Source organism: Chiloscyllium plagiosum, chromosome 12 (assembly GCF_004010195.1).
Source record: "Chiloscyllium plagiosum isolate BGI_BamShark_2017 chromosome 12, ASM401019v2, whole genome shotgun sequence".
NCBI lineage: Eukaryota > Metazoa > Chordata > Chondrichthyes > Orectolobiformes > Hemiscylliidae > Chiloscyllium > Chiloscyllium plagiosum.
In genome coordinates this window covers 36,226,922-36,245,504 of record NC_057721.1, presented here as the reverse complement: position 1 = coordinate 36,245,504, position 18,583 = coordinate 36,226,922, and positions in this window count along the sequence as shown.

Below are 18,583 nucleotides of genomic sequence, written 5' to 3'. Positions count from 1 at the left end.
TGGTTTATTGAAGAAGTTGAATGTCTTGTCAAGAGGAAGAAGAAAGCTTATGTTAGGATGAGATTTTAAGGCTCAGTTAGGGCACTTCAGATTTACAAGTTAGCCAGGAAGGACCTAGAGAGAGAGCTGAGGAGAGTGAGGAGGGGACATGAGAAGCCATTGGCAAATCGGATCATGGAAAACCCTAAGGCTTTCTACAAGTATATCAGGAATAAAAGAATGACTCAAGTAAGAGTTGGACCAATCAAGGATGGTAGTGGGAAGTTGTCTGTGGAGTCAGAGGAGATAGGGGAAGCGCTAAATGAATATTTTTTGTCAGTATTCACACTAGAAAAAGACAACATTGTCGTGGAGTATACTGAGATACAGGCTATTAGATTAGACAGGATTGAGGTTCACAAGGAGGAGGTGTTAGCAATTCTTGAAAGTGTGAAAATAGATAAGTCCCCTGGGCCAGATAGCATTTATCCTAGTACTCTCTGGGAAGCCAGGGCGGTGATTGCCGAGCCTTTGGCTTTAATCTTTATGTTTTCATTATCTACAGGAATATGCCAGAAGACTGGAGGATAGCAAATGTTGTTCCATTGTTGAAGAAGGGGCGTAGAGACAACTCTGGTAATTATAGACTAGTGAGCCTGACTTCGGTTGTGGTAAAGTGTTGGAAGAGGTTGTAAAAGATAGAATTTATAATCATCTAGAAAGGAATACGTTGATTGGAGATCATCAACATGGTTTTGTGAAGGGTAGGTCGAGCCTCACAAATCTTACTGAGTTCTTTGAGAAGGTGACCAAACAGGTGGATCAGGGTAAAGCAGTTCATGTGGTGTATATGGATTTCAGTAAGGCATTTGATAAGGTTCTCCATGGTAGGCTATTACAGAAAATACGGAGGCATGGGATTTGGGGTGATTTAGTGGTTTGGATCAGAAATTGGCTAGCTGAAAGCAGACAGAGGGTGGTGGTTGAATGGAAATGTTCATCCTGGAGTTCATTTACTAGTGATGTACCATAACGATCTGTTTTGGGTCCACTGCTGTTGTCATTTTTATAAACAACCTGGATGATGGCGTAGAAGGATGTGTTAGTAAAATGGCGGATGACACTGAGGTCTGTGGAGTTGTGGATAGTGCTGAAGGATGTTGCAGGTTACAGAGGGACATGGATAAGCTGCGGAGCTGGGCTTAGAGGTGGCAAATGGAGTTTAATGCAGAAAAATGTGAGGCGATTCCCTTTGGAAGGAACAACAGAAATAAAGAGTACTGGGCTAATGGTAAGATTCTTGGCAATGTCGATGAGCAGAGAGATCTCAGTATCCATGTGCATAGATCCCTGAAAGTTGCTTCCGAGGTTGATAAGGTTGTTAAGAAGATAGCTGAAAATGTGTTGCTGGAAAAGCGCAGCAGGTCAGGCAGCATCCAGGGAACAGGAGAATCGACGTTTCGGGCGTAAGCCCTTCTTCAGGAATGAGGAAAGTTTGTCCAGCAGGCTAAGATAAAAGGTAGGGAGGAGGGACTTGGGGGAGGGGCGTCAGAAATGTGATAGGTGGAAAGAGGTCAAGGTGAGGGTGATAGGTCAGACTGGGGTGGGGGCGGAGAGGTCGGGAAGAAGATTGCAGGTTAGGAAGGCGGTGCTGAATTTGATGGATTTGACTGAGACAGGCTGGGGAGAGGGGAAATGAGGAAACTGGTGAAACCCGAGTTCATCCCTTGTGGTTGGAGGATTCCTAGCCGGAAGATGAGGCGTTCTTCCTCCAACCATCGTTTCGCTGTGGTCTGACGATGGAAGAGTCCAAAGACCTGCATATCTTTGGTGGAGTGGGAGGGGGAATTGAAATGTTGAGCCACAGGGTGGTTGGGTTGGTACAGGAGTGGTACAGATAAGATGAATAGCAGTTCTCTTTTATATAGGGTGAGTTTTCAAGACTACAGGGGATATTTTTAAAGGTGAGAGGAGGAAGAATTTTAAAAAAAGACATGAGGATTATTTTTTAGAAACAAAGAAAGAGGTTTGTGTGTGGAATGAATTTCCAGAGAAAGTGGTGGATATGGGTATTGTTACAAAGTTTAAAAGACAATTAGATAAGTACATGAATAAGAAATGTTTGGAGGGATATGAGTCAAGCGCAGGTTTAGTTTGCGATTATGGTCAACATGGACTGGTTGGACCATTGGGTCTGTTTCTATGCTGTATGACTCAATTCAAGAACTAAATCAATGTGGCTCGAGGTAAGGAGCAATTACATCACTCAGTATAGTCTATAGGCTCCCAGCAAGTGGGAAGAATGCAGAAGAACAAATCTGCAGGGAAATTAGAAGAATGTCCGTAATATAGAGAAATAACAATGGGGAACTTTAATTACCGAAATATAAACCAGGATACTTGAATTGTAAAGGGCAGAGGGGGGCAAGCATTCCTTAATTTCATGCAGAAGAATTTCCTACACCAATACACGTCCAGTCCAACAAAGAACATACGCTTGGACTCATCATAATAATAGAAGCAGGAGTAGGCCTTTCGGCCCATTGAGCCTGCTCTGACATTCATTAAGATCTTGGCTGATCTATCAATCGTCTCAGCTCCTCCTACCTGCATTATCCCCATAACCCTTAATTTCCCTACCATGCAAAAACTCACCCAACTGTGTCTTGAATATATTTAATGAAGCTGCTGTTACTGCGTCCTTGGGCAGAGAATTCCATAGATTCAGTACTCTCTGGGAAAAGCAGTTCCTCCTCATCCTGTCCTAAATCTACTCCCCCTAATGTTGAGGCCATGTCCTCTAGTCCTAGTTTCAACCACCAGCTGAAATGACCTGCCCGCCTCTATCTTCTCTATCCCTTTCATAATTTTAATGTTTCTCTAAGATCCCCTCTCATTCTTCCAAATTCTAGCAAGTACAGTCCCAAGTGGCTCAACCTCTCCTCATAGGGTAACCCCTTCATGTCAGAAGTCAACCTGGTGAACCTCCTCTGCACCGCCTCCAAAGCCAGTATATCCTTCCTCAAGTAAGGAGATCAGAACTGTGCCCAATACTCCAGATGCTGCCTCGCTAACACCTTGTCCAATTGCAATAGAACCTCTCTGCTTTTAAATTCAATTCCTCGTGCAATGAAAACCAATATTCCGTTGGCCTTCCTGATTACCTGTTGCAAACGCAAATCTACTTTTAGGAGTGTTCATATATGAATCACTAAGTCCCAGTGCACAACAACATGCTGCAATCTTTCATCATCTAAGTAATACTCTGACCTACTATTTTTACTTCCAAAGTGGATAACCTGACATTTACCAACATATTACTCCCATCTGCCAAACCCTTGCAAACTCACTTAACTGATCTAAACCTCTGTGCAGACCCACCACATCCTCTGCACAGTTTGTCGTTCCACTCAATTTAGTGTTATCAGCAAACTTGGATACGTTGCAATTAGTCTCCTCTTCCAAATTTTTGTTTTATATAGCCCAACGCAGATTCCTGCAGCACTCCGCTCACCACTGATCTCCAACCAGAGAAACACCCATTTATCCAAACTCTCTACTTTTGATTGGTTAACCAGTCCCTTATCCATGCTAGTACATTCCCCACAACTCCACGCATTCTTATCTAATTAGAGGAGTCTTTTATATGGCACTATATGGACTGCCTTCTGGAAATCCAAGTATACAACATTCACCTGTTCCCCTCCAAACACCGCGCTTGGTACATCCTCAGACTGTGAGAGAGAGACATGAGGGAGAGAGAGGGAAAGAGATGGGAGAGTGAGGGAGAGAGAGGGAAAGAGATGGGAGAGTATGAGAGAGGGAAAAGGGGGAGGGGAAAAGAGAGAGCGACGGGGGGAACAATTGAAGGAACAGTTGTTCATTAAATAGACATCTAAATGCAGTTTAAAGAACTTGTCTCATTATATTTGATTCTGGCTATTTATCATCCATAATTGAAAAGGTTAGAATAAGCTGGTGCACCTGTTAGGGCAGAATCAGCTTCTAAAGTTCTGTCTCAAAATATTAATGGTTATATCTTTCAACAAGATAAAGAAGTGTGTAATGTAAAATACAGAATAAAGTGGCTTAGTGTTACAAATCCTCAGAGATAATTGATTAGCTGTTCACAGATAAACAGCTGGTGGAAAAATACAGCAAAAGAGGACATGTAAATTGCTCAGTAAAATATTTGGTATTAATAATAACTTCAGGTTTGACCGCTGGGTATTTTTCATGTATATTCTCACTGATATAGTGCCTATTGCTCACACTATTTGTATGTTACTGCCCCGTAATTTAAGAAATGTTAAGAGATTTGAAATTTTGTGGTTACAGTGTCAGCCTCCCATCTGATAAGATGATGGTTTGCTCCATGTTGGTCAGCTCTTTCTTAAGCCCAATTCTCATGTTATGGAGAAAGTGAGGACTACAGATGCTGGAGATCAGGGTCTCGAGTACGGTGCTGGAAAAGCACAGCAGGTCAGGCAGCATCTAAGGAGCATGAGAATCGACGTTTCGGGCATATGCCCTTCATCAAGAATCCAAGAAGGCACTTCTTGTAGTTTTCAACCTCCATTCTCAGCTATATTGACACTAATGGTATCCAGTTTTCTGATTCCTGATGAATGTCGATTCTCCTGCTCCTTGGATGCTGCCTAACCTGGCGTGTTTCTCCAGCACCACACTCTCGATCCTAATTCCCAGGTTATCTCAGTGCTCTCCAGAAAACTGGAGTGCCCTCTCCAGGGCTAAATTGGTTGAAATATATCGAGATCCTGTGTTGCCCAAAAATTCTTGATCACCCAGTCTGAGTCCACAGGAAGCAAAGTACCATGTTTGACACTAACTTGGTTGGAGCAGTTGCTGTGAGAGGAGATGATTAGCCATTATTCACCTTTGGGGTGTACTTCCGTCTTTATGCCAGAATTTACTCCCTCATTCTTCAATTCTGAGGTATTCACAAGGGAGTGGAGATATTTGACCATTGCTGGGAGTTTGGGTCATCAGTATCGGGACTTTCTGTGGGTCCAAATGTCCTCTGCGTTGTTCTGAAGCTTTCATCTTCCAGTTTCTGTGTGTTGCCACAGGGAGGCACAACCCTGGATTTTCTGATGGAGAAGCTGCAAACTGACAGGAATAACCTGACACATTTTGCTCTCTTTTTCTCATTGCTGCTAACCAGGAGTGTAGGCTGAAACTGAAAAGCAAACTTATACACAAAAGCTGTTATGTGGGTGGGGTGAATTGGCTCTATTATTTTTAACATTCACACTTAGTCGGCCACAACAAAGAGTTTATTGCTTTTCAGCACTTCTTTATTACACTTTAATTAAACATAGTACCAGTTAAAATTAAGAAGCTAATCAAACTGTCTTTTAACTAAAAGAAAAGAATTTTATTACATACTAATCCTGAGAACAATAGATTTCTACATTGTAATCTAATCTAATTTAATAATAGAACATAGCATCAACGTAGCATTTGCACACAAACACAAGTATGAAATTATTTAAAAAACAGATAGACCCCAGTAAAATAGGAAGATAAAACAGATGTGCATTAAAAAAAGTTCAAATATGTACACTGTTGTAATTGAACATGAGATCAAGCAGTTCAGTTAATGTTGTATCCTCAGCAGTAGTGAAATTTGTAGAATCCTCAAATTCTTGATGAATGGATATTTCTTTTGTTTTATCATGGTGCTGACTGTGAGACAATGAGAAGGAAACAGGAATGAGCTTGATACCAGTCCATGCTATTACCAAATCATTTTATTTTTCTGCTTTTGCTACTCTGCCAAATGGTTGCTGAAAATGGTTCACTTTTCTATTCTAGAGCTTCATTCTACTGTCCTCATAAACTGGATTGTCACACGCATACATGTGGTATGTAAACGAGACAAAATGGAATATTAATATGCTTAGAAATATGGTAGTCGCCACTCAAAGGTACAACTGCAAATTAAAATGGGAGTTTCATGGTGAGATTCATGGCACTCATTTGGCCATGTCTCAGAGCAGCTTTTCTGATGCAATTTTAACTCTTTAACTCATTGATTGTGTAAGTGAGCCATTCAGTAACCTTCTCATGCAATCACACAGCAGGAGAAGCAGAAATAGGACATACAGTAATTATGGATAAGGACAAAGATGAGCTGGAGATAAAGGTTCTGAACCGGGAGGAGGCTGATTTTAATAAGATAGGATCTGGCCAAAGTGGACTAGGAGCAGCTAGTTACAAGAAAATAAAAGAAGCTTATGGTAAACATTGAAGGATTAAAGCAGTGCTTGCCCTGGTGGAACGTAGGAAGTGTAGAGGATTGCTTAAAAAAGAAATTAGGAGAGTAAAGAGGGGACATGAAAAAACACTCGTGGGTAGCATAAGGGAAAATTGAGTAGCATTTTATAAGTAAGTTAAAGGCAAGAGAATAACCAAAGAAAGAGTCGGGCACACGCGGGACCAAAATGGAAATGGGTTTGTCAGCATGGCTTTATGAGGGGGAAATCATGTCTAACAAATTTGATTGAATTTTTGAATGAGGTGACTAAGTATATAGACATAGCTGAGGTTCTAAATGAGTACTTTGTGTGTCTCTTTTGTGAATATAGACACAATATAGATCTAAAAATCAGGGAGGGGGACTGATATACTTGAACAAATTAGCATTAAGAAGAATTAATAGTTTGAAAAGGCTTGAAAGTAGCTAAATATCCAGGCTCAGATGTGATGTATCCAATGTTGGGTGAGAGGCAAGGGAAGGCAAGATTGCAGCAGTTCTGACACTCATTTTCAAACCCTCTCTGGCCACTGGAGTGGACCCAGAGGACTGGAGGACAGCTAGTGGAGTCTGGTAAAATTACAACACCTAAAATGCATCTGGATGGTTACATGAGTAAGAAAGGTTTAGAGAGATATGGGCCAAATGCCAACAAATTGGATTAGATCAGTTTAGGGTTGGCACTGTGGCTCAATGGTTAGCACTGCTGCCTCACAGCGCCAGGGACCCAGGTTCAATTTCAGCCTCGGGCAACTGTCTGTGTGGAATTTGCACATTCTCTCCGTGTCTGCGTGGGTTTCCTCCTGGTGCTCTGGTTTCCTCCCACAATCCAAAGATGTGTAGGTTAGGTGGATTGGCCACACTAAATTGCCCATAGTGTCCAGGGGTGTGTATGTTAGGCACATTAGTTCGGGAAATTGTAAAGTAATAAGGTAGGGGAATGGGTCTAGGTGGGTTATACTTCAGAGGGTTGGCGAGGACTTGTTGGGTCAAATGGCCTATTTCCACACTTAAGGATTCTATCTGTGATATTTGGTCAGCATGCATGAGTTGGATCGAAGGGTCTGTTTCCATGCTGTAAACCTTTATGGCTCCATGATTGTAAGTATTTACCATTACTTAGATCTTCTAATACCCATGCTGCTAGTGCAATATTCAAAGGCCAACTGCAAACTACTTCAGATTCTGCAAGATTCAAACCAGGATCTGCTTCTCACATTGTGGTGTTCCATAGTCATCATTGTGTTCATGGCCCAGAAATGAAATAAAATGTTCCCTGCTTCACAGACAGGGATCTGGAGATCCTGGTGGACAGAGTGATAAAGGGAGACAGTCCTCTACCCAGGCAATGGCACCAGGCACAAATGGTCTGAACCCAGATTGCAGCCTGGGTCAGTGCTACGCCCTGAGTTTTAAATAAACATTCAGCAGTGCTTCAAGAAGGTCAATGACCATCTGGTCTCTGCAAGGGTAAATGATACCATTTTTTCTCTGCTATTCACATTCAGAGGGCCACTTGTGGCTCTAACTCTGCCACTGCGCCTACCTCTGACCAAGACTCATGGACAACAAATCCCACTACTGTGTGCATCATGTCCACTCCTCAGCTCTCACCCCACCTCATCCTCCAAAAGTACAAACCTTTCTTTCTTTCTGTGCTTCCTACTTATTCACTGGGGATACCTTGCCACATTTCCTGCATGTCCATCACCACTAATTGCTCTTCTATCCACTCTCATCATACTCGCTCCCTCCCTTGGTTTCATAAAAGGAAAGAAATCAGCCCAACCTCTAGATGGATGGCTTCACAGCATCAAAGGTGATTGACCCATAATTCCCTGGCTTTTTGTACTTGATTGCAGGACTAAACCTGGTCAAACTCTTAGACTGCAATCGGATGAGCCCATTGACTGAATGCAGCCAGATTCGCTGACTGACTGACTTTATTCCCCTTAAACCCAATCTGCTCCCCTTTGAATTTCAGGCATGGCCATTTGCTTGCAATACATATTGTGTATTAGCCACATTAAGTATATGGCACATGTTGTAGGTGTGATGTTGCTGTAGCACCATGCTATGGACTGACATATCCAGCACCTTTAATTATTTACTGCACCTCAATATGACAAGCCAACTGTCTCTCTCTCTCTCTCTCTCTCTCTGCTAAACATGATACATAACACAGATGCTGGTAATTTGCTGACCTTGAGCACTAAGGGCCAATGTCAATGAACAGGCTATCAGTGATTGTGCGATAAGAAAGCAAAATGAAGTAGATAGAGGTTCCCAGCCTCCAAATTAGCATGAAATAAGAACGCAAACTCAGAGCCATGAATTGCAACCCATACAGGTGCATGTGTGTCTTTTTGAGCAAGGTAACCTTGCAGAAAATGTAAGTTGTAAATGCCCCTACACCCCCAAGTGAACTGTTGAAAGGGCTGAAGTGATGAGTGTGTTGGCCCGGGAGCAGGCGTAATGATGTTGTGTGCCAACCTGCTTGGTCAAGGGTTGAAAAGAACAGTAACCATTGAGAGTGCAGGGGCATTGTGCTGAGGACACTGTTGGATGATGACTGAGACAAGCAATGGGCCATTTACCTGCCAGGTAGCCACTCTGATTTGCACATTGGCGATTTTCACTGTTTTGTTTCACAGGGAAGGCAAGGAGAATTGCAAGTGGGATATAAATTAAGAAAGTCAGGCAGTTTATGAGATAAAAATGGATTGAAATAAGATTGTCACCGGTCACTCATGAGATTCTGAAGATGCCATTGAAAGCATAAGGAATAATTAGGAATTTCCTTCTCAATGGTGAGATTCTGATTAATTCATTCCTGTCATATTTTGTCAACTCCCTTCCCTTTGCCTGTGCCCTACCAGGGAGTGAAAATTCCACCTACACTGTCTTTACATAAAATGGTAACTTCAGGTTAAACAATTTTGTTTACTCTATATTGATTTGTTGGCATTATCTCAAGCTATAGTCAGGTAATCACTGCATCTGCTTTAAATATACATTTCTTTCTTTACACAAAGCCTTTTAGTCCACAGTGGTCTTGGTGTTTGATTATACGACTACCTGCAGATTTGAGGCAGATTTCCTCGTTTCAAGAGAAAAGTCAAGATCAAAAAATATGTTACTAGGTAATAATATTGTGCCAATTTACTTATACGTTGTCATTAAATTATCTCTACAATCTATTTGACTTGTTCCATTAATTTACGTGGGATTGTAATCTCAACTTCCATGAAGTTTGAGTTGATTTTATTGACAGCATCAGATTTAGATTATAATATTTCCATGCAATGCTGTTGTAATAATGCACTGAACTTCAGTTGCTAGAAAATGTACAAAAACCATACTTCAAACAAAGCTTTCAATCATTATGGTTTTACCTCTGTCTTTAACATTTAGAAATGATTCTCTTTCTCCATTGATGTGTTTGCACTTTCTATCTTAGAAAAATATTTTATTTTGATCTGGAGGTAAACATTGGATCCTCAACTTACGGTCTGCCATTTTTATTATTAGCATTAAAATGCATCATCAAAGCTAAGATAATATTTACATATGTATAAAGCATATTATATTACTCTGTACAAGAAATGAAATTCAATCACTTTTTTTTAAATCAAGGTTAACATCTATTTATGTTTAAAATAGATATGACCCATTTTCCCTTGCATTCAATATTTGAAACATTGGCCACATTTTGCAGCAAAGAAAGAATGGGATGAAAGTGAATACCAGGAGGATAAAGTGAAGAAAAACAGGAGAAGATTTTATTCCATGAGCTAATCTATAGATCTCCCGCAGCCTATCAGAACAGCAGTGTATGGTACAAACTCTCCAGGGAGATTTCAGTGAAAGCGCGTTCAAGGCTGGAAACCAATTTAAAGGGATCATCAATGGCTTGGACTGGATTATTTTTACTGTCGTCGTAACCGTTTCTCTAGATTTTGTGGAAATGGATGATCCTGCCAGTCTTACAGAACAGCACATCTGTCACTTTTGAAACCAGGTGGAAAGAATACCTTGTCCAAAGTCAGAAAAATCAACCCCTTATGACTGGAATGCCCTGATGCCACACAGCTAAAGCTGCTATCACAGTCATATTACTATGTAGTAAATTCGTCATTGATTAACACTTGCACCAATGGATAATTTACTCATCTGATAAGCCTAGATAAAGCATGAAATTTCCAACTTCTTAAGCTGAAGGCAGGTTATTTGTTCTCATTTTATATGCTTGAGCCTCTAATTTAGCCCTATATTTTTCTGAATCTGACAGTTGATATTGTTGGAATTATAATCCGCCAAAATAAACTTTTTGATTGTTTCCGATGCAGTCTACATAAGTGCTATATCAGAGAATGTGATGTGTTAATTTTCAACATTCAATAAAATTGAATTGAATTTAACTTAACCTCTTGTCTCCAGACAAGTTAATATTTTTATTAACATTCACTAACATAACAATACAGAACAAATCCTCCATCTGATGGATACATCTTCTACATGCCTTCTGATGGTCCTACAAGTAACTCATTTTTTTTGCTATTGTTGCCTTACATAATAGGTAATTCTAGACAGTTATCCTTCAGAGGCACATTTTATTTTGTTGGATTATGTTAATTTTAACTTTCCATTTGGTCCTCTAATCTTTCTTACTTGCCTTACTTTGAAATAATGATCTGGATTTAAATTTATATTAAATTGTAAACTGGTAGTAAAATCTCCACAAATGTAGTGCAGCTGAAGATATTTTGCAGTGAATCAGTGTTAAATTCTAGCTGTTGGATAATTTTAATAAAACATGTCACACAGTATGGGAAAGCAATGCTAACATTTTAAAATTAAATGTGTTTGGGTAACTGTGTAAGCTTTGTTCACCATATTTTAGAATTTAAAAGCAATTGTTTTCTAAGCTTTTAAAAACATTTTGAGAAGGTAGTATAACATATTTCCTTACACATTGATTTAACTCACCTGGAGTTTTATGGAATGCTGTATTCTGAGTAGGAACAAGGAATTATAAACTTGTTCTGTCTTTTGATCAGAATCGCTTTATCAGAATATTGAATAAATAGTTATGCAATCTTTCTACCTACTTTTCTTCCCTTTCTCAACCAAATTATAAATGGCTCTTCCAAGCTGTTGCTAATACGTATCACCAACTCAATACCAAAATCCCAAATTAATGATCATAATCTAAGAAATTGAGAACAGAATTCTGGATTATATTGAAAATATAGTGGATTTAGCTGTGAAATCATACTGATTCCATCTGCTTTGTTCCAACAGGTTGCTTGAATATTCTAACTAATTGAATGAATATTTAATTTATATTTCAGCCATTTTCCATGTCTTTCATTTCTCCCTCTCATCTTTGATTTTTCTTTTCTTGTCTGTGTTACTGTAGAATACTCCCAGTACTTTGTTTTATAATCCCAGATAAATTATTTATTTGTTGTTTTTTTACCTAAATTCTTTTTTAACTTCTTGTCTATGTGTAACCTTTCTCAAAAGTGGACCTAATTCTCCACAGCTTATTAAAACAGAAGTAATGTGGATACTTCAAAAAATGAATCAATATCTTTATTACAAAAGTAGGCAAGACAATGCCATTCAAATAAATTACGTAGTCATCCATTTATATCATCGGCGGTAATTAGGCTTTAGCTAAAAACACATTGCTTTATGATTGTATAACCACTGCTTATGATGAGTGCGATGTAGAAAGACTTATTAAATAAATGTGTTAATTGAGTTTTGGCATGTTTCCTGGCATCACAAAATAATGGTGTTGATTATAAAAATTGCACTTTTGCAAGTGAGTGACATTCCCCAGGTAACTAACATTGATCGCACCATCTCTTTATTGAATTAAACATTTACTATTGGCAATTTTTGAAAAAATAATTGAATTTTACTGTGATTGACAATTAGATTTTTCCTTCTGGTAGAACATATGAGAGTGATGGTGCCTAATCCTGTTTAGGATTACCAAAAGTGCATACCTGTATAGTAGAACAACACCCATCAAGAGTGCTACCGACAATTTTTTACTTTGCAATACTGATTTCTTCAAAGCACTTCAAATTGTTCTACTATAGATCAGCATTATGATCACACACTGATGTTCGTGTTGAGCTAAGGCTACATAGTGATTATGATGAATGACATTTATAACCAGGGAAAATATCCTTATATTCATCAGGTTTTTGCCCGAAACATCGATTCTCCTGCTCCTTGGATGCTGCCTGACCTGCTGTGCTTTTCCAGCACCACTCTAATCTTGACTCTAATCTCCAGCATTGGCAGTATCCACTTCCGCCATAGATTTGTGAAAGGTCGGCCATGCCTCACAAATCTCATTGAATTCTTTGAGAAGGTGACCAAACAGGTGGTTGAGGGTAGAGCAGTTGATATGGTATATATGGATTTTAGTAAGGCATTTGATAAGGTTCCCCATGGTAGGCTATTGCACAAAATATGGAGGCATGGGATTGAAGGTGATTTAGCTGTTTAGATCAGAAATTGGCTAGCTGAAAGAAGACAGAGGGGTAGTGGTTGATGGGAAATGTTCATCCTGGAGTTCAGTTACTAGTGGTGTACTGCAAGGATCTGTTTTGGGTCCTCTGCTGTTTGTAAGTTTTATAATTGACCGAGATCAGGGCGTAGAAGGATGTGTTAGTAAATTTGCGGATGACACTAAGGTTGGTAGAGTTGTGGATAGTGCTGAACAAAGTTGCAGGTTACAGAGGTATATGGATAAGCTGCAGAGCTGGGCTGAGAGGTGGAGTTTAATGCAGAAAAATGTGAGGTGATTCACTTTGGAAAGAACAACAGAAATAAAGAGTACTGGGCTAATGGTAAGATTTTTGGCAGTGTAGATGAGCAGAGAGATCTGGGTGTCCATGTGCATAGATCCCTGAAGGTTGCCACCAGGTTAAGAAGGCATACGATATGTTAGCTTTTATTGGTAGAGGAATTGAGTTTCAGAATCATGAGATCATGTTGCAACTGTACAAACCTCTAGTGTGGCTGCACTTGGAATATTGTATACAGTTCTGGTCACTGCATTATAGGAAGGATATGGAAGTGTTGGAAAGGGTTCAAAGGAGTTGTACTAGATGCTATGGAGGGAAGGTCTTATGAAGAAAGGCTGAGGATATTGAAGCTGTTTTTGTTGGAGAGAAGAAGGTTGAGAGGTGATTTAATTGAGGCACATAAGATAATCAAAGGGTTAGATCGTGTGGATAGTGGGAGCCTTTTTCCTCGAATGGTGTTGACTAGCACGAGGGGACATAGCTTTAAGTTGAAGTGTGATAGATATAGGACAGATGTCAGAGGTAATTTCTTTAATCAAAGAGTAGTGATGCATGGAACACTCTGCCTGCAACAAGAGTAGTCTTGTCATCTTTAAATGGTCATTGGATAAACGTATGGATGAAAATGGAACAGTAGGATAGTTGGCTTCAGATTGGTTCCGCAGGTTGGTGCAACATCGAAGGCTGAGGTGCCTGTACTACATTGTAATGTTCCATGTTCTATGTTCTGTGACAGATGTGGGCAATGGTAGATCACCTCAGAAACTATGGTGACAATGTAAAAATGAGATTCTTGATGTTAAGGAAAACAAAGTCTGATCTTGTACTTGCGCTCTTAATGGCAAAAGGAGAATCTTGCTTTTAAGTGGCAAAGGGCCTATTTCATACATTGGCATCTCATTGTTATCTAAGCTGACATCATTTAAATGCAAATTGCTATTTCCTCAGCTGTGGAGAGAAATTAAACAGTGACAATACCTGACACGAAGCTCTGAGCAGTTACCGGCAACCAAAGCTTGTCTGCACCTTCTCTGAGGCATTCATACTTGAACAACATTCCCCAACGGCTCAGGGCACTCTTTATGGGCAGTAACTGACTGCCTTCTACATCCTCAGAGGTTGGCATTGAACAAGTGACAGCTTCACAGCATCAGCATGACACTGTCAGACTCACTTACAATGCAGCTTCATATCTCAATATTGCATTTGGAGCTCACTGACATTTTCCATTGCAATGCTGCTGTCAGACCACTTTACTTGCTGGGACAGGCACCCATCTCATGCATTGAAATAGGATACATCTCAGGGGTCTTAGAGTTCATTTGCTTTGCACTGCCTTGGATGCTCACATGCTCTGTGACTTGCCTTGCTTTTTTGTTCATTCAGAGCTTACTGGCTTACTCCGTTTTTGGCTTGTTTCACCTTTTGGCACAGACACAAAACTAGGCAACCTGTTATATTTTCGAGGAGAAAGTGAGGACTGCAGATGCTGGAGATCAGAGCTGAAAATGTGTTGCTGAAAAAGCGCAGCAGGTCAGGCAGCATCCAAGGAACAGGAGAATCGACGTTTCGGGCATAAGCCCTTGCTTATGCCCGAAACGTCGATTCTCCTATTCCTTGGATGCTGCCTGACCTGCTGTGCTTTTCCAGCAACACACTTTCAACCTGTTATATTTGCCAGCAATGAGCAGTCACAGAGTGGACATGTTTTTCTAAAACATCATATTATAAAACTATCACATCTGCAGCGTTCATGGCAAACACACCGAATTTGCTTCAACCAAATAGTTATATCTCAAAGTCTAAGGCTGTAGTCCTCAGTCAAGCCCAAGGAGACTGATGTGAATGAAGGAGTCACCACAATCAATGAAGGCCAGCATCTGATCGCAGTCCAGAGGCTTGGACAGAGTAAGTCAGCTGCTTGGACCATTTTGAGTTAGAAATTCTGTATCATTATAGTGGGTATCACTCATAACACTGCAGAAATTGAGCCACAATCAATCCTACAAATTCCAAAGGAACTGAATTAAGTGAAAGCTTAATTCATTGCCTATAAATTTGTTGTTATTCAAAAGGCAAGCTATCCCTGTTTCGTCTGAGAAGCAAATGCAGTGTTTATTTGCTTTGTCCTTTTATGCTTTTCCTGTTGTTTGATAAAAGTTAATGTTCGTAATAGTTGAAAAGCTTTGCAATGTATAATGCTCCTACATGTAAGAATGACAAGATCTTATGCTGCAATAAGCATTATGGAAAAAGCAATGGTGCTAAAGATGGGTGCACGGTGTATTTTTTTCCTTGTTGCTGCAGTTATAGAAACAGTCAATCTAGCAGATAATGATTTAAAGTGCCAACATATTTTTGAATGTGATATTCTATTTACAATGCAATGTCATCCATGCCACCTCTGTCCCCTCAGAAGCTTTTCTGTGTTGTTTCTCTCCTGCAACTCCTATTATAAAAGGTTATTCCTTGCTGGCAGCATTTGACCTGCTGCAGAACTGGGTTTTAAACACAGTGCCTATGGCAGGAAAGCCTGAAAGCCCAGGTAGCGATGAGCACTTCTGCTGCTAGTAAGTACAGGATAGCAAGAAGGTGGCAGTGTAGAGTGTTCATACTTAATGAGGTGAACAGCAAAGAAGTGCATGAGATGACTTGCTAGAGCTTAAGGAGAGAAGCTCTCCATAAACTTTCCAAAGTTGACACTTGGCCAACTTTGGGAATAATTCAGCCCTATGTTTGTTTTAGATATTAAACATTTTATTATTTTTGTTTTTTTTATTAGGCCTTAGTCACGGCAAGTTAAAACAACCAGGGGTCTATAAATATGGGGTGCATACAATAGCAGATGTGGGTAATTGATTCTGTGTTGATTTCTCTGCCTTTTTTCAGCATATAATATTTTACCAATAGAGTACTGTTTTAGTTGGTCTGTTTTAATGCCACCTCCACTATTACGTTGATCTTAGTGATGGCGTAAAAGCGCTACATCAGTAATTTAGATACTTCGTTATTCCAAAGTTCCCATGAAAGACTGTATGAAAAGAGATTAGCTACACTCTCTTTTCCTGCTAATGTCTTCTAAATGCTTCACTTACTGTTGTTAATTTAATGATCTTGCAGAAATCTGGCTCCTTTTGTTTTAGCAGAAGCACACTACTATCTTCTCTCAAAAAAAGTTAAAAACATAAAGCTATGAAAATAGAAAAATCTATTGAATTAATGGGAAGGGGAGATTACAACAATCTTCCACAAAATAGATAATAAAGCACCTAAAAGTTGCTTGAAAAAGGTTAAAAATCTACTTTTTCAGACTGGTTGTACATGTGGGGTTTCTTTTCTGTGCTTGTCTCCAGGTAATTGGACAGGGCATTGTGCTGTGTGTTACTCCATCAACTTCAGTTGATTTTAATATGTGAAGTAAAACTTTGAACAGATTTTCTAAGATAATACTTGTTGTTGCTGCATTGGCACTAACACATCCCCTAGTCAGAAGCATACCCCAATATCTATTTTACTTCATGCTATTTTCCTGGTGAATCAACATTAGAATGTATCAATAATAAATGTAGTACCATCAACTTCTTCCAATCAATCATTAGTGTTCAACAGCACTGATTTATAATCTGCATTCAATAGCAAACTGAATGAATGAGGTCCTTTTCCTTCAAATTTCACTCACACTAGACTCATTGAAATATATTGGAAAACTGTTCTAGACATGCTTGCCTTCTAATCAAAGGACTATTACTGTATGTGAATTCAAACAATAAGAGGTAGTGGAGAACAGGGGATATCGCAATTTAACCTATTCTTGTCCTCAACAATGACTGCATGTGCCTGTATACCAGTGAAACTTGCTACTACCAATTGGGAACAGTACAATTCTCATTCATAATTATTTTCTCACTTTCCTTTTGAAAGGGCACTGGGATTAATCCCATTAATTGCCAGTTAACACATCATTACTATAAATTCACTCACAGCGTAATGAATTGTTTAAAATCCATGGACCAGAATGCAATTTTACTCTTTAAACCTGCAAAATTAGGAATTTAGAGACAAAAAGAGAAATTGCTGGAAAAGCTCAGCAATCCCATCAGTTTGCAGAGTAAGATGTTGTGGAGATTACATGGGCAAGGGCAAATCTAACTGCAAGCTGTTCACGAATAGAGAAAAGTTTGAACAATGACACTCTCCATTGAGTCATTGACTGGTACAAAATAAAAGTCACCCATTTCCTGTCAGTCACACGTCTTGTTCGGTGAAAAAAGTACTGAGAGCTATTGAAAGAACAAATTACTGGAAGCATTGTGTCCATGGTGTGTGTATTCCAGCTGAATTCATCCAGAGTTTTTTTTTTAAAATAATAATTAATGGCTTTGACTGCATGGCAAGTTTTCCTATACAAAAAAAATTGCTACCTACTAAAACAGGGATTCATTTTTAATAAGAAAGAAGCCAAGAATATCAATAAGAAATGATGTTCCACAGGAATATTCATTCACCAAATAACCTTGTCAAGTTTACAGAAAGAGAAATCCAGGGTTCCGATTTTCTTGAGCCAGGTTTCTCAATCTGTGAGTCATGAACCTCAGTGGGGTGGTGAGTTGAGCAGCAGCTGATACTGAGTTTTGAGTGTTAACAGCTATTAGGCTGCTTTAAATCTTGAGTTTATAGCAGGCCTGGCCAAACTAACTGATCTTTGAAGTTTGATTTGTCCTCTCAAAAAACCTTAGAGCGCTTGGATTTTTAATAATCCTAGAATATTAAAATACTTAATTCTGCAATGGTCTCTGAGCATTTCCTCCATTTTCTCAGTTCTCTGGGGTCAGGGCAATTTCAAACCTGTTAATAGGCTCATGTTGAGTGAGTTTGGGAAGCATTGAGTTGCAGTTAAGTCATCTTGAGTTGAAACAAGAGGATATGTCTCATGAATATTTGAGTTTCTTCTGAGCAACCTTTTGTTTAAAAAAAAAGAATTTAGTTCTGGTTGAATCTAACAGATTCAGTTAGAAGCCACCAGTAATTTATAGTGACTGGTGATTCCCTTAGTGACACAGCTATTTCTAAGTGTAATAGTTTGCGGAAATGGGTTAGAAATCTCTCCCACAGACACGGAAAGAACAATACTGGCCAAGGGACTCAACTACAACCACAGGGACGCCAAGACAGCAGACTTCCTAGCAGCACTAGAATGCACACTCAGGAACAATGGACAGACAGAAGAGACACAACAAACAGTGAGACAAAGTATCGTACCCCTGATAACAAGGAAAAAACAAACACATAACCTCAACACCAAGGAGAGGGAAGCACGAAAATCACTAAGAAACGATAAGAACATAATCATACTACCAGCAGACAAAGGCAGAATGACGGACATCCTGGACAAAGCAGAGTACATCCAAAAAGCACAACAACTACTTGAAGATACCAACACCTACCAAAAGAGGGAGTTTGACCCCACCACACAGCTCACCAATAGGATAAA